Consider the following 15,253-nt stretch of genomic DNA (forward strand, 5'->3'; position numbering starts at 1 on the left):
GTTTAGCTTTCTGGTGCCAGTTGCTTTAAAAGAAAATGTTTTCCAGTGGAGTACCCCTTTAAGTAGGTGCCACCCAAGTTTTTTTTTTTTTTGTTTTTTTATTCAATTATGGATATATCGGTGAAAGCTTTAATTTAGTAAACGGTTGAGAATAAGCATATGGCTAGATGGGGCTTCTTACCACAATTTTGGGCATACTTTTTTAAAGGAAATTTGTCATCAGTGTCACCTGCACTAACCTGTCGGTACAGGCAGGTAGTGCAGGTGACACTGATGACAACCATACTTACCTGATCCCTTTCCATGCTCTGGTTCTCCCACTATCTTCCGCCGTATCTTCCCTTCTGGGGCCGACTTGGTGCACGGACAGAGCTTCCTGACGTCAGGAAGTTCCGCCCATGCACTAAGTAGGCCGCGGAAGGGAAGATAGTGGGAGAACCAGAGCATGGAAAAGGATCAGGTAAGTATGGTTGTCATCAGTGTCACCTGCACTACCTGTCTGTACCGACAGGTTAGTGCAGGTGACACTAATGACAGATTTCCTTTAATCTCCATAGTTCTTTCTAGCACCAAGATATAAGCCTTTTTGTTAATATGTAAATGAGGGTCAAGTGCCCAGGGAGTGTTCCCTAAGAAACCATTTCCTCTTAACCTGCCTTTTGATTGACGGCGAACTGAGGGGGAGTGAAAAAGAAGAGAGAACCTGGGCTCTTGCCATGCTAGGGAACGCCCCATAGCCCTTATTTACAAAGTTACAAAAAGGCTTCTACCTTAGTGTGGGAATAGACTACTAAAATAAAATAAAAAAGGTATGCCCGGAATCCTGATGACTAGCTCTATCTAGTTTTGGGCTTATTTACACTCCTGTTTTCCTGTTGAAAGGTCCTGATACAGTCTCCATTTGATGACTATTATAATTTGTTAATTTGCCCTCTCTTAGCACTGTTGTGCATTGTGCATGTGCATATTTTTAATGGAAACTAATAGGTGGTGCCCAGGTTGTCTTAGTCATCTACATATTAACAGTATCTTCTTTATACCCTTTTGCACAGACAAATATGTGACTTGAGTGACTTGAATGATTTGCTTAAGAAGTGAGTTGAAAATTATATATTAAAATCATAACATCATCAATATGATTTTTACAAAATAAGGAAGAAAAAGGAGGAACCAAGCCTATCTAAAGACAACCTACATCCTGTTGTGTTGGGTTAGTCACTGTGGCTATATAGTCTACTTTATAACTGGGACGTGTTGTGATATCTAAGCTGTCCTGGGTCTTGTAAGATGCAATAGTTCGGTGGAAGGAGTACTAAGGTATCCCCAGAAATATATATAGAAAGCTTCACTAGTGTGTGTTGTTATGTACACCACTTCATGTAAGAAGGGGCCCTAGCAGCGTTGAGTGAATCTGCTGTAAAGTTCCCCAAACCCAAATCCAATGAATTGGTTGTTGATTTATTTGGTCTTGTAAAAGTCTTTCTGTTTTCTAAGTGTTCTGATTCCCTGAAGAAGTGTGGAAGGAGTATAATCTTACCGTAAAATCGTTAACTCCAGTCCCTGTCTACTCACAGGTCCTGCTGCTGAGATCCCTCCAATCAGTCCTGATCTGGTGAGGACCATGGCAGCATGTTTTCAATTTCCCTACAGCGCCACCACAGGGAAATAAATAGGTTGTCCATGTAATGTACATGACCGTAGACCCGAGAAAATGGATTTTCTAAATGAGGCCCGAAGAGGCTTTCTTCTTAATGTTTCTTTTGTATTTTTAAAGGTCATCCTATGTCACTCTTGGTGGGTAAGAAGCACGGTCATCTAGGATCACCATCTAGTGTCATCTTGCTTTATAGCTATTTTTCTGAAAGAATGCATCTCAGAATGCTTAGTCAGCAGTAGTAGAGTGGGAAGTAGGTCACTTGTACTTCAACTGGTGGAAAGCAAAAAACTTCCTTATCATAGATGTGCTGTAGTTATTCTGAAAAGGTCACATGTACATGGTGCGTGGGTATCTGAATCACGAGATTTTTTCCCTAAAATGCCTATGCTTTATTGCTTAACCTTTCCTGAAAAAAATCAGTGTGGTTAAAAAAAACAAGTATTAATAGTATACATGCTGCCCTGTACAAGAGCCTAGTTTGCAATAAAGAGATATTCCAAGATTTATTTTTATTTGTGGTTTATAACATAGTGTATAAATCTGTGTTTGATGGATAGTATCAGTTAACAGTTGCATAACAGTATGCCATATAGAATTGGCTGAGTCTCGGAAGTTGTAGCATCTCCAACATCGTACTGCACCACAGAGCAAGGTACATATAAATAACATATGAACCGGACAGGCACTGACATGAGTATAGATCATATAATGGAAATAAAAAACAATTGGGAAAATATATCAGCCTCTTACGGGCTCCTGGAATTGGTCATGGAATAGGAACATTGAGTCAGGAGAGAAGAGCACCATGCACCCCACACCTGAATAAATTTAGCAGGGCATTTTTTGTTCTTGTACACCAAGTGAGAGAATGGGATGATAGCATGAGTATGATAAGTCCACACCTCCTCATTAAGTACACCAAATATACAGACTAAAGGGTTAAGCGGAGGAGGGGTTGCACAAGTGCTGCCAGAAGTCGAAGGACTGCCATCCAGAAATCAACAATGTAAGGGCACACACACAGGAGGTGCCAAAAATCGTCCCGAGCCACACGGCAATGGTGGCAGGCATCAGAAGTTGACCTACCCATTCTGTTCAACCTTATGGGAGTGATGTAACTATTATGTATGATATTCAATTGAATTAGTTTATTTTTGGCAGCCAGGGACACTAACATATGAGAAGATAGAATCTCCTCCTAATCATCATCTGTAAGAGTAGGGATATACGACTACCAATACCCGACTGCAGGCAACTGCACTTGTGAGTTCTTGGCATGGATAGAGGATTGATACAAGACACTGACCCTGAGATACAGGACCCTAAGACTTCAAGATCCCAATCAGCAGGAACTCAGAAATGGAAAAGGCACACATCGGGACCTGAATATGAGGAACATGACGTAATTGTAAATACTTAAAAAAGTATCAAGAGTGCCGTTCAGAAGTGTGAAACTCGGGTTATGCCATAGCGGGGTATCTGAGGGTATATCTATATCATGATCTACAGACTTAGCAGCCCACCAAACTTGAAGGACCAGCTTATGAAGGGGCGAGATGGTCCGGCCACCCATAGTTGGATTTTCTGAGATAAGCCATAGGAACAATTGAGCAAGATAGGGACTGTTCGTCATCCAGAACCCAGTGTCTGATGTACCTAAGTTGACCAGCTAGATAATAGAAGAAGAAGTCAGGCAGTGACATACCAGCTTCCGACTTTGGACATTGAAGGGTAGTAAGGCGAATTTTAGGTCTATTAGGTCCCCAGATAAAAGAGAGAGTGCAAGGCATAAAAAAAATGATTTGGGCACTGGGACTGAGGCATGTTCTAAAGTGTAAGGACACTTAGGCAAAATAATGAGTTTTATGAGATTAATGCGGCGAGAAACCGTGAGTGACAGCGTCCCCCATATGCGGAACTTATTCAGAACATACGGTAAAAGGGTAAGAATATTAGTAGCCAGATCAAGGGACGAATTCTTATTTATATGCACCCCCAAGTATTTAAACTCAGACACCACCGGAAGTCCACACATCGTAGTAGGACAGCTCTTGTCCAATAACGGCATGATTGCCGATTTGGTCCAATTAATGAAATGACCAGAGAAATAACTGAAGCGGTCCATTAAATCAATAATATGGGGTCATTTTTGGGTTGGGTTAGAGAGAGAAATAGTCATCAGTGTACAACCCGATATGCTCCTCTCTTACTACTAGAGACATCCCAAGGTAGTCGTGGTCCTACCAGACACGCAAAGCAAGGGGCTCCACCGCCACCACAAACAGGAGCGGGGACAGAGGGCACCCCTGCCGCGTCCCAAGGCAAACGGGAGCAAACAGAGACTGTTCACAAGCACCTGAGCCCTAGGATGCCTATACAGGATAGAGATCAATTTCCTAAAGTTGGGGAAAACCCAAACCTAGAAAGTACTTCAAGTAGGTAACCCCATTCCACATAATCTAATGACGCCAAGGCCCAATCCCCCCCCCTCCCCCAATGCTGTTTTTGCACCTGGACTGCCGTCTGAACTCCATGTATATTATTTGAATTCTGGCGCACTATGTGGGCCAACATTTTACTGGATTGATTCCCATGTTCAAAATAAAACTGTTTAGTAAAGAATAATTTCCTGTTTGCTTTTTCATGAAGATGCAACATATATTGACGACCCTCAGACAACTAGGCAGCCTTCTTGGCCTCAGATGGATCTACAACATACCACTCTTCAAGGGCCAAACAACTCTGCACTAATTCCTCCTCCCTCCTGGAGGAAGATTTTTTAATGAAGGAAATAGTCGACCTTAAATAGACCCTCAGGTGCGCCTTCAACGTCTCCCAAACCAGCATAGGTGAACTACCGGGTATGTTAGCCTGAAGGAAAACCTGGAGCTAGTCCGGTATTCGATCATTAGGACCAATAAGATCCAACCAAAAAGGATGGATCTTCCAGCGACACGGTGTTCCAGAATTGGTGAATGAGATATCAAGCAAAAGGGGAGAATGATCTGAAATCGCTCGGGGCTCATAGGAGACGTCCAAGACCTGAGAGTTTAGAAGCGAGTTACCACAAGCATGGTCAATTCTGGACAGTGCGTTTCTACCCAATGTATGACAGGAGTATTGTTTAGACACCTTAGTCTAAAAAATCAACCCATCCCACCTCGGTAAGGAACTGAGAGAGTGGAGTGCTGCCAGCATCTGTGAACAGGGTCAAGGGGACACCCCTAGGGCTGTGTCTATCCATTAACGGGTCTGGGACCAAATTTAAATCCCCAATGCACAAAACACACGCAGATGGGTATCCGTAACAGTGAGGGGCAAGACCTCAGGCTGGGTGGGAGGGTTATAGATAAATAAAAACACAAATTGAACGTTATTCAGATATGCATGCACAAGTATGTATAGACCAGAAGGGTGTTTGCGGACAGTGATCGGCTCCCACCTCACCATACAATTAACCAGGACAGTCACACCCTGGAAAAGGACGTGGGATATAAGTGCTGCAACCACTGAACCCAAGGCCTTGACAACTGATTAGCTCTGTCAGGAGTGAGATGTGTTTCCTGTAATGCAATGATATGTGGGTGGTACCTCCTAATGTGGGCAAAAATCAGAGCCCTTTTTTGTGGGGTGCGGGCTCCCCTGATGTTCCAGGACATTACTTGAATATCTGCCATGACCCAAAATCTGAAAAAATTGGAAACGTCAGCACCTGTCCGAGAAGTAATAACAATAGTAGGTTATGAAACAGTGAAGATCCATGTGGTACATAGTAGTGCATACATTTAGGTGAGAGATGCTGGAGCTATACAGTAACAACATCGCTAACCCACCAAATTGTGGGATACATAACACAAAACAAGGAGAAGATATGATTAAAAAAACTGATCAAAGTAAGCATCAGGAGAACCTGAGAACAGAGTATACATAGACCAAAAGGAACAACAGAAAGGGAAGGACATACCTTACGGTAAACAAAAGGGGATACTGGAGAAGGGGCTGAGGCCAAAGAGAGACAAAAGGAGGAGGGGGGTGGGGGAAAAAGTCACAGGAGGAGATTGGGGAAAAGGGAAGGAGGGGATAAAGTAAATGAAGAAGAGGGAATAGAGAGGGAGGGAATACGAGAAATCCGTGAGGAAGGAGAGAAAAGAAGGGGGGAGAATGAAATGGTAGGGAAGAAGGGCATGGGAAAGGGGGGGGGGGTCATTCAACAGAACAAAAGCCAAGGATAACGGGAGTAAAATGATAAGGGGAACCATCAAGGGACACAGGAAATCTCAGCGGGAAAGGGATCACAAAATATAGCACAAAATATATTGCATACATTCAGAGGTCGTGCAGTGAAGAGTACCCCCATAATCTGAAGAGAGTATATAGAAACCACCCCCTTTCAATAGGACCCTCAGGTAATCAGAGTCCGGTACAATAGTCTAACTATGTACAAGAGCAGCATAGCGTTCAAAAAAATGCACAGCATTGCACCCACGCCCAGGGGGGGCAGAGGTAGAGGCACTGGATCAGGTTGCAGATGGGGTGGCGAGACAGGTATGGGGGTATGGAGACAAATGGAAAAGAGAACAGGGAGAGTGGGAGGGGGGCACAGTGGTGGTCAACATTCAGGGATGGGGTTATGGCACTGGCTGGGGAAGGAGAGCAAGAGGGGGGGGGGAGGAAATGGACCTCACACAGCAGCAGTCATTGGGTGTCATTGGGAAATGTCCAAATGTCCAGAGATCTGAAGTGGGAAGGAAACCAGGGATCCAGAAGGGGGAAGGGATTAGGGAGCTAAGGCCAGGAAACCGAGTTCCAATAGAAGGGGCATGGGGGGGCAATCACAGTACCTGACCCTTGGAAAGCATGATCCTCCGGCAGGACAGCTATGCAGTCATCTCGGGTCCAGGAGGAGAACCAAAGGAAGAAACTGTCAATGCATGCAGAGGATCAGCCATACAGCTAATCTGGATCAACAGGAGACCGGTGGATTCACGGTGAACTCTGGATAAACTGTTGTACAGGTAAGTACCCACGGATGGCTCAGCGACACATTCATTTTGGGCCGTCCGTCTCCGATTCAGCCAGTCATTGGCCTCTTGCGGCACAGTAAAGAAGAGGGCTCTGTCTCCGTCCACAACCCGCAAGTGGGCCGGGTATGCCATAGAGTAGGGAACTCCTTTTTCCTGCAGCTGAGCTTTAACAGAGGTGAAGGCGGCTCTGCGACGCTTTAGGTTGGAGGAGAAATCCGGGAAGATCGATACTCTGTTGCTGTTAAAGGTGATCTCCGGCAGCCTCCACACTGAATGGAGGATCAGGTCCCGGTCATTGCAGTATAAGAGCCGAGCTAGGAGTGGACGCGGCGGCACCCCAGGGATCGGCGGCCTAGAAGGCACTCGGTGCGCTCGCTCTACGGCGAATGCTTTGGAGAAGGACACCTTGGGGAACAAGTCCTTGATCCACCCCTCCACGAAAGCACCCAGATTCTGGCCTTCTGCCCGCTCAAGTAGGCCTATGACCCTTATGTTGTTCCTACGCAGTCTATTTTTAAATCGGAATTTTTCTGGCGGGCAAGTTCCAGTTGCTCTTGCATTGTAGTCAGGGAGGCTGGGAGGGGGCCACTGTGTCTACTATGGTGAAAATGCGGTGTTCAGACTCGGCAACCCTGTCCCGGAGGTTCTGGAGGTCCTGCCTAAGGAGGCCGACATCTATTTTGACCTCTTCCATCTTCTCAGTCAAGGATGTTTTACAGTCATGGATGGCCTGCAACAGGGTATCACTCACCTCCTTCAGTGTGAGGTCGGGCAAGTCTTGCGGACCCTCCAGCAGGGAGGCCTCACGGTCCGCCACTGTTGAGGTAGAGGAGTGCGCTGTGGCCTGCCCGGCACCATCTTGTTTATCAGCACGGGCATATTCTTGCAGATTTTCGACTGCTATATGGTCTTTCCCTTGAGTAGGATCAGTTTTAGGGGCCATATTACGGATCCTAAAACAAGTTATGGGTGTTAGGGAATCCAGAATTCAGCTCAGGATGATAAAAATGCAGGTTCTGAGTGGGAGCTCCTACAGCGTGCAACCGCTCATCTAAACTGCCAAGCCACGCCACTGTTGTTTATTTTTAACAGCATACAAAATGAGTGTCTTCTCAGGTTTTCCCAGGTCGCAGTGCAGCCCGAGACATTACATCACTAGTCAGGTGTTGAAAGGGAGCCTTTCTGTGCTTCAAGGAGTGGAGCTACCGCTGAATAGAGGGGAGATCATTCTCCACAGGGCTGAAGGGAATTGTAGCTCAGGTGTGCTGAACAGGGTGGGGTGACTGATGTGGGGGAGGGAGAAAAGTGAACTCACACTTAGGTGGATAACCACAATAATATAGAGTATGTCAGTCAGCTGGGGAAATTCAGATTTTCTGCAGTCATAGTCTAAGCCAATATATGCTACAGACTAAGCATAAAACTCATATTTTTGCATTGTATAAAGTCCAACAAGGACCCAAGTCTTACTTCGGAACAAAGCTGTAAGTCACGCGACACTTGCTGCCAGTGTATTCATTGTCTATGGAGCTGCCAGGATAAGCTGAGAGCGGTACTTGGCTATCTCCAGAAGATCCATAGATAATGAGTGAAGTAACAGCGCACTTGTGTAACTCACAGCTCTAGTGGTTGGACCCCCCACAATCAGACACTTATACCCTATTCCATGGATCAGTGCTATAAGTTGGAATACCCCTTTTAAAGGGTTCTCCCAAGATAAAAACGTTATCACTTAGCCACAGGAAAGGTTATGACTAGAGCCATGTCCATTGTCCAACTGTATATTCATGTAGTTTCCAGCTCACCTCTGGTAATAGTGTGTGGATCAGCACCGAGATACGTGCTTAGTGTGAATGTCCAAGAAAGAAGAAAGATAGATCCTGCACTTGAAATAAAAACTCTAAAGGCTTCTTATTATTCCATAAAAAAATAAGACTGCTCCACTTCTATGTCCTCTACCGGGTTACGCAATCCAGGCGTATGCACATTCTTGATCAAGAGCATGCATGCGCCTGAAACCTGTGAAATGGTAGAGAACCCAGAGCAGTCTTAGAATAAAAACTCTAAGGCTAAGTTTCCACTTGGTTTCTGACAGTTTTTGGAAAACTGCCATTGCAGTTTTTGAGCCAAAGTCAGAAGTGGATCCATAAGGGAGGAGAAGTATAATTCCTTCCATTATATTTCCTATTCCTTTTGAATACTCTTCTGGCTTTGGCTCAAAAACTGTAGTGGCAGTTTTCCAAAAACTGACAGAAAAGAAACCAAGTAGAAACTTAGCCTAAAGGCTTCCTTCAATTCCTTAAAGGGGTACTCCGGTGAAAACCTTTTTTCTTTTAAATCAACTGGTGGCAGAAAGTTAAACATATTTGTAAATTACTTATATTAAAAATCTTAATCCTTCCTGTACTTATTAGCTGCTGAATGCTACAGAGGAAATTCTTTTCTTTTTGGAATGCTCTCTGATGACATCACGACCACAGTTCTCTCTGCTGACGTTATAATAATAATAATAATAACACTTTATTTATTGTTGTCCTTAGTGGGATTTGGACCCAAGTCCCCAGCAGTGCAAGGCAGCAGTGCTAACCACTGACCCACCATGCTGCCCTTAGCATACATTTGCTATGCATGGTTGCTAAAATGGACAGAGATGTCAGCAGAGAGCAGTGTGTTCGTGATGTCATCAGTGTTCCAAAAAGAAAGGAATTTCCTCTGTAGCATTCAGCAGCTAATAAGTACTGGAAGGATTAAGATTTTTTTAATAGAAGTAATTTACAAATATGTTTAACTTTCTGCCACCAGTTGATTTAAAAGAAAAAAGGTTTTCACCGGAGTACCCCTTTAAAAAAAAAAAAAAAAAAAACAAGACTGCCCACCTCCGTGTCCTCTACCGTCTCGTGCAAGCCAAGCGCATGCGCACTCTTGATCAAAAGGGTGCATGTGCTTAGAACGTGTGAGACAGTAGAGGAAGTATGCTCCAGAGGAAGTTGTATAATTGTTTTTCGTCTGACCACAGTGCTCTCTGCTGACACCTCTGTCCATGTTAGGAACTGTCCAGAGCAGGATAGGTTTTCTATGGGGATTTGCTACTACTCTGGACAGTTCCTGACATGGACAGAGGTGTCAGCAGAGAGCACTGTGGTCAGACAGAAAGGAAATTCTAAAAGAAATGAACTTCCTGTGGAGCATACAGCAGCTGATAAGTACTGGAAGGATTAAGATTTTTCAATAGAAGTCATTTACAAATCTGTTTAACGTTCTGGCACCAGTTGATTTAAAAAAAAAAAAAAGGTTTTCACCAGAGTACCCCTTTAAAGGGGTACTCCGGCGCTAAGATATCTTATCCCCTATCCAAAGGATAGGGGATAAGATGCCTTACCGCGGGGGCGTAACAGCTGTCACGCCCCTCCATAGGCTTGCATTGAGGGGGCGGAGCCGTGACGTCACTATGCTCCGTCCCTGTGATCGCTAGTAATAAGACCCAGAGCGAGCACGCTCCGGAGGCTGATGCTAACAGGGTGCGGCGTGGAAGATCACGGGGGTCCCCAGCGGCGGGACCCCCGCGGTCAGGCATCTTATGCCCTATCCTTTGGATAGAAGATGTCTTAGCACCGGAGTACCCCTTTAACCCCTTAACGACGCAGGACGTATATTTACGTCCTGCGCCGGCTCCCGCGATATGAAGCGGGATCGCGCCGCGATCCCGCATCATATCGCGTGGGTCCCGGCCCTAATCAACGGCCGGGACCTGCGGCTAATACCACACATCGCCGATCGGGGCGATGTGCGGTATTAACACTTTAGAAGCGGCGGTCAAAGCTGACCGCCGCTTCTAAAGTGAAACTGAAAGTATCCCGGCTGCTCAGTCGGGCTGTTCGGGACCGCCGCGGTGAAATCGCGGCGTCCCGAACAGCTGATCGGACACCGGGAGGGCTCTTACCTGCCTCCTCGGTGTCCGATCGACGAATGACTGCTCCGTGCCTGAGATCCAGGCAGGAGCAGTCAAGCGCTGATAATGCTGATCACAGGCGTGTTAATACACGCCTGTGATCAGGATGAGAGATCAGTGTGTGCAGTGTTATAGGTCCCTATGGGACCTATAACACTGCAAAAAAAAAGTAAAAAAAAAGTGTTAATAAAGGTCATTTAACCCCTTCCCTAATAAAAGTTTGAATCACCCCCCTTTTCCCATAAAAAAAATAAAACAGTGTAAAAAAAAATAAAAATAAACATATGTGGTATCGCCGCATGCGTAAATGTCCGAACTATAAAAATATATCATTAATTAAGCCGTACGGTCAATGGCGTACGCGCAAAAAAATTCCAAAGTCCAAAAAAGCGTATTTTGGTAACTTTTTATAACATTAAAAAATGAATAAAAAGTGATCAAAAAGTCAGATCAAAACAAAAATCATACCGATAAAAACTTCAGATCACGGCGCAAAAAATGAGTCCTCATACCGCCCCGTACGTGGAAAAATAAAAAAGTTATAGGGGTCAGAAGATGACATTTTTAAACGTATAAATTTTCCTGCATGTAGTTATGATTTTTTCCAGAAGTGCGACAAAATCAAACCTATATAAGTAGGGTATCATTTTAACCGTATGGACCTACAGAATAATGATAAGGTGTAATTTTTACCGAAATATGCACTGCGTAGAAACGGAAGCCCCCAAAAGTTACAAAATGGCGTTTTTTTTTCGATTTTGTCTCACAATGATTTTTTTTTCCGTTTCGCTGTGCATTTTTTGGTAAAATGACTAATGTCACTGCAAAGTAGAATTGGCGACGCAAAAAATAAGCCATAATATGGATTTTTAGGTGGAAAATTGAAAGGGTTATGATTTTTAAAAGGTAAGGAGGAAAAAACGAAAGTGCAAAAACGGAAAAACCCTGAGTCCTTAAGGGGTTAAGTCCTTGATGGATCTTGCCTCTTTTTTGGTCTTTCACTGAAAGAGACATTTGCCTGCTTCTAGCCAATAATATCAGTTTTGAGCCTTTACTGGTTTTCTTGGTGGCAGCCGGGTGCATGCGATTTATCTTTCCTATGTCATTCACTATACTTTTATGCCTTTTTTTTACTTTTCGAGGAATTGGGACAGATGATACAGCTGCACTGTGGAATGTGTCTGCCCATAAGGAAGTGAGACTGCTCCTCCCTGCTCCAGCCCAGTGTACAACCTCTGCACCTTACTCCGTATTCCGCCTCTTACATGGAACAAGACAGGACGTCTGGATGAGCCCAGCGCCCGAAAAACACCTCCATTAAGGTCAGTTTCCATCTCATTCGGTACTGCCCTCTGGGTTCCTGGTGCTGTCGAAACGAAGCAACAGCTGTCACGCAACAGCTGATGCTGCAATCCAGGTACAAACACAGCAGAGATCGCTTTGTCTTTGGCACGACTCGCTCGCCAGGATACGACGGTATTATTTGTGGTTTCCCATAGCACCGCAGCTGAGGCTGTATTCGCACATTCAGGTTTTTAAATGCAATTGTGGAATATAAAGCCAGAAACAGATCATGAATGGAGGACGCGTTAAAAGGGAAGACGGAGAATTTCCTCTTTTTACAAAGCCATTCTTGGGTTTGTAATCCATAACGAAAATCCTTAATTTATTCCCATTATCTATTATTGGGGTGCACTAGTAGTGCAAAGAGTTAAATGACAAACTCAACTCTGCTTTATCTGTGTGTCCAATGCAAACTATAGAGAGAACACAAAAAAAAAAAAAGTTTGCAGAAGAATGCATCACATATTTCTTCTACCTTTCCATACCTGGTCGCTCGCTTCCGGCTTCTGAAGAGAAACCAGGACAAGTAGCTCCTTGGTTCTATATCATTGGTCTTCAAACTGTGGACGTCCAGCTGTTGCAAAACTACAACTCCCAGCATGCCCGGACAGCCGTTGGCTGTCCGGGCATGCTGGGAGTTGTAGTTTTGCAACAGCTGGAGGTCCACAGTTTGGAGGCCACTGTTCTAGATAATGCTTTACGCAGTGTATGGATACATGATCCTTTTATTTTATGTTTTATTGACAGAGAAGACGTCAATTTTTAGCTTCTGAACTATTGTAATTTGATAACTTTATTGTTTCTGGCTGTAAAAGCTTCCGGTTATATCTACCTACCTGTGTAAGCAAAATCAGCAGCTTTTGTTGTAGGCAGCACTTCCAGGAGCTGCATTCTTTCATTTAAAGGGGGTATTCATGCGGGATAGTCTTTTTTCTTTCTCTTAGAAGAGTCCATTGATGATAAGTAACCTGTAAAAAGTAACAAACAAAGACCGTGCACCAGCGCCTCGTGTATTACCCAAGGGAGAAGCACGACAAACGGCGTCCCTGTAGATTAGCTGATCCCTATATACACCAAACCAAGAGACCAAGGTGAATTTTATCTAAATAATACTAATCTTTATTGGTACCCATAATAAAAAATACATCAATATATATAAAACTCAATGGCCCAGATTTATCAAACTGTGTGAGAGAAAAAGTGGAGGGATTTTCCCACAGCAACCAATCACAGCTCAGCTTTCACTTTACCTCAGCTTGTTAGCTGAGCTGTGATTGGTTGCTGTGGAAAAATCCCTCCACTTTTTCTCTCACACAGTTTGATAAATCTGGGCCAATGTGTGTGTGTGTGTGTATGTATGTATGTATGTGTGTGTATGTATGTATGTATGTGTGTATGTATGTGTGTATGTATGTATGTATGTATGTATGTATGCTCCAGCATCACGTCCAAACGGCTAAAGATATTAACATGAAACGTAGCCACATGTTACTTATATGTCAACAACAAACATAGGATAGGTGATTTAACCCTTACTCACCCCCATGTGCCAGGGTCAGGGTTTTTGTTTAAAGTCCCATTACTTATATGTCAACTAAAAATATCTGATAGGTAAATTAACCCTTACCTACACCCTTATATAAAAGATGGGTTTTGTTTTAAGTCCTGTGCAAGTATATGGGACTTCCGTTACCTTACTCCACAAGCTCGGCTCTGCATCTCCTGGTGAATGTGGCAGTCCGGCTTGCAAGCCACGCCCCATGGGGTTTCATATAAGATAGGGCCAGGGACTATTGATAGGATAGGATATTGGGCAGACTAGATGGGCCAAATGGTTTTTATCTGCCGACACATTCTATGTTTCTATCCTGTCTCAAGTCAGCGTGTACTGCATCCAAATTTTCCAAGTCCGCTATAAGTCCCAGCAAGCCCTGTGGTCTCAGAAGTCACTGGTCACCTCCGTGGGCCTAGCCAAGCTGTGTTGACTGTTACACCTGTCTGACTCAGTAAAGCTGCCGTTGTTCTGTAACTTGGCGTCGGAGTCATTATTGGCTCCCATGAGTAGCCCAGGATCCAGCGGTATTCCTTCGGGTGGTGTAGAGGATAAACCACGCCCTGGCGTCACGAACACAAGGGATTAATGCCATCTGCCCCTAGGGTAATTCCATCTGCCCTCATCATACCCTCACAACACATAGACTTGGCGCAGGCTCATAAACATCCGCATGTTCAGCTCAGCTATGTATATTCTATAACGGCAGTGTTTCCCAACCAGAGTGCCTCTAGCTGCTGCAAAACTATATCTCCCAGCATGCCCAGACATATGAGCTGCCGAAGGCTGTCTGGGCATTCTGGGAGATGTAGTTTTGCAACAGCTGGAAGCACACAGGTGGGGAAACACTGGATTACGGAAATGAGTAGCTGTGTTGTCAGCCAAAATGGCCAAATCCTCAAAAATATTATTGAGATAGACTATGCAGCCTATAGCAGGAGAAACTAAGAAGTCGATATTATAATAAATTCTGTCAGGCTTCCCCCAATATCAGATGGACCCGCAGATAAAACCTGATCCAGTTCAAAGGGGTATTCCAGGAAAAAAAAAATTTTTTTATATCAACTGGCTCCAGAAAGTTAAACAGATTTGTAAATTACTTCTATTAAAAAATCTTAATCCTTTCAATAATTATCAGCTGCTGAAGTTGAGTTGTTGTTTTCTGTTTGGCAACAGTGCTCTCTGCTGACATCTCTGCTTGTCTCGGGAACAGCACAGAGTAGAAGTTTGCTGTGGGGATTTGCTTCTAAACTGGGCGGTTCCCGAGAGATGTGTCATCAGAGAGCACTTAGACAGAAAAGAACAACTCAACTTCAGCAGCTCATAAGTACTGAAAGGATTAAGGTTTTTTTTATAGAAGTAATTTACAAATCTGTTTAACTTTCTGGAGCCAGTTGAAATATATAAAAAAGTTTTTTCCTGGATAACCCCTTTAAGCTTGCAGCAGTGTAGCTGCACTTGTTCCAGCTTCCGAGTGTGCACAGGAGCCAGGAAATATTTTCATAGGTAACTGGTTTGTTCGGTGGGAAGGTTCCTAGCCTCAGGGCATGCAGAGGTTCTTTTTCCCCCTATGTACAACCATAAGTTTACTTACCTAAGTAATTTTTTCAGTATACAGATGCAGCACACACCATTCCCACCCTACAACGTAATAGGACATAGCAGCCCACAAGGTGATCTGAAATAACTCACATCCCGGACGTTTAACCCCTTTAGATGCCATGGTC

The 15,253-nt window shown here is 44.2% G+C and overlaps 1 protein-coding gene across 1 annotated transcript in view; it reads left to right on the forward strand.

The window, feature by feature from the left end:
- Positions 1 to 11,664: 11,664 nt before the first annotated feature.
- The window catches only part of CARD9 (caspase recruitment domain family member 9), a 38,862-nt gene continuing 35,273 nt past the window's right edge, over positions 11,665 to 15,253 (forward strand). Inside the window, exon 1 of the mRNA XM_056540983.1 lies at positions 11,665 to 11,952. The gene's annotated coding sequence lies outside the window, so the exon portion shown is untranslated. The remainder of the gene's footprint in view (positions 11,953 to 15,253) is intronic.

Source organism: Hyla sarda, chromosome 9 (genome assembly GCF_029499605.1).
Source record: "Hyla sarda isolate aHylSar1 chromosome 9, aHylSar1.hap1, whole genome shotgun sequence".
NCBI classification, from domain to species: domain Eukaryota; kingdom Metazoa; phylum Chordata; class Amphibia; order Anura; family Hylidae; genus Hyla; species Hyla sarda.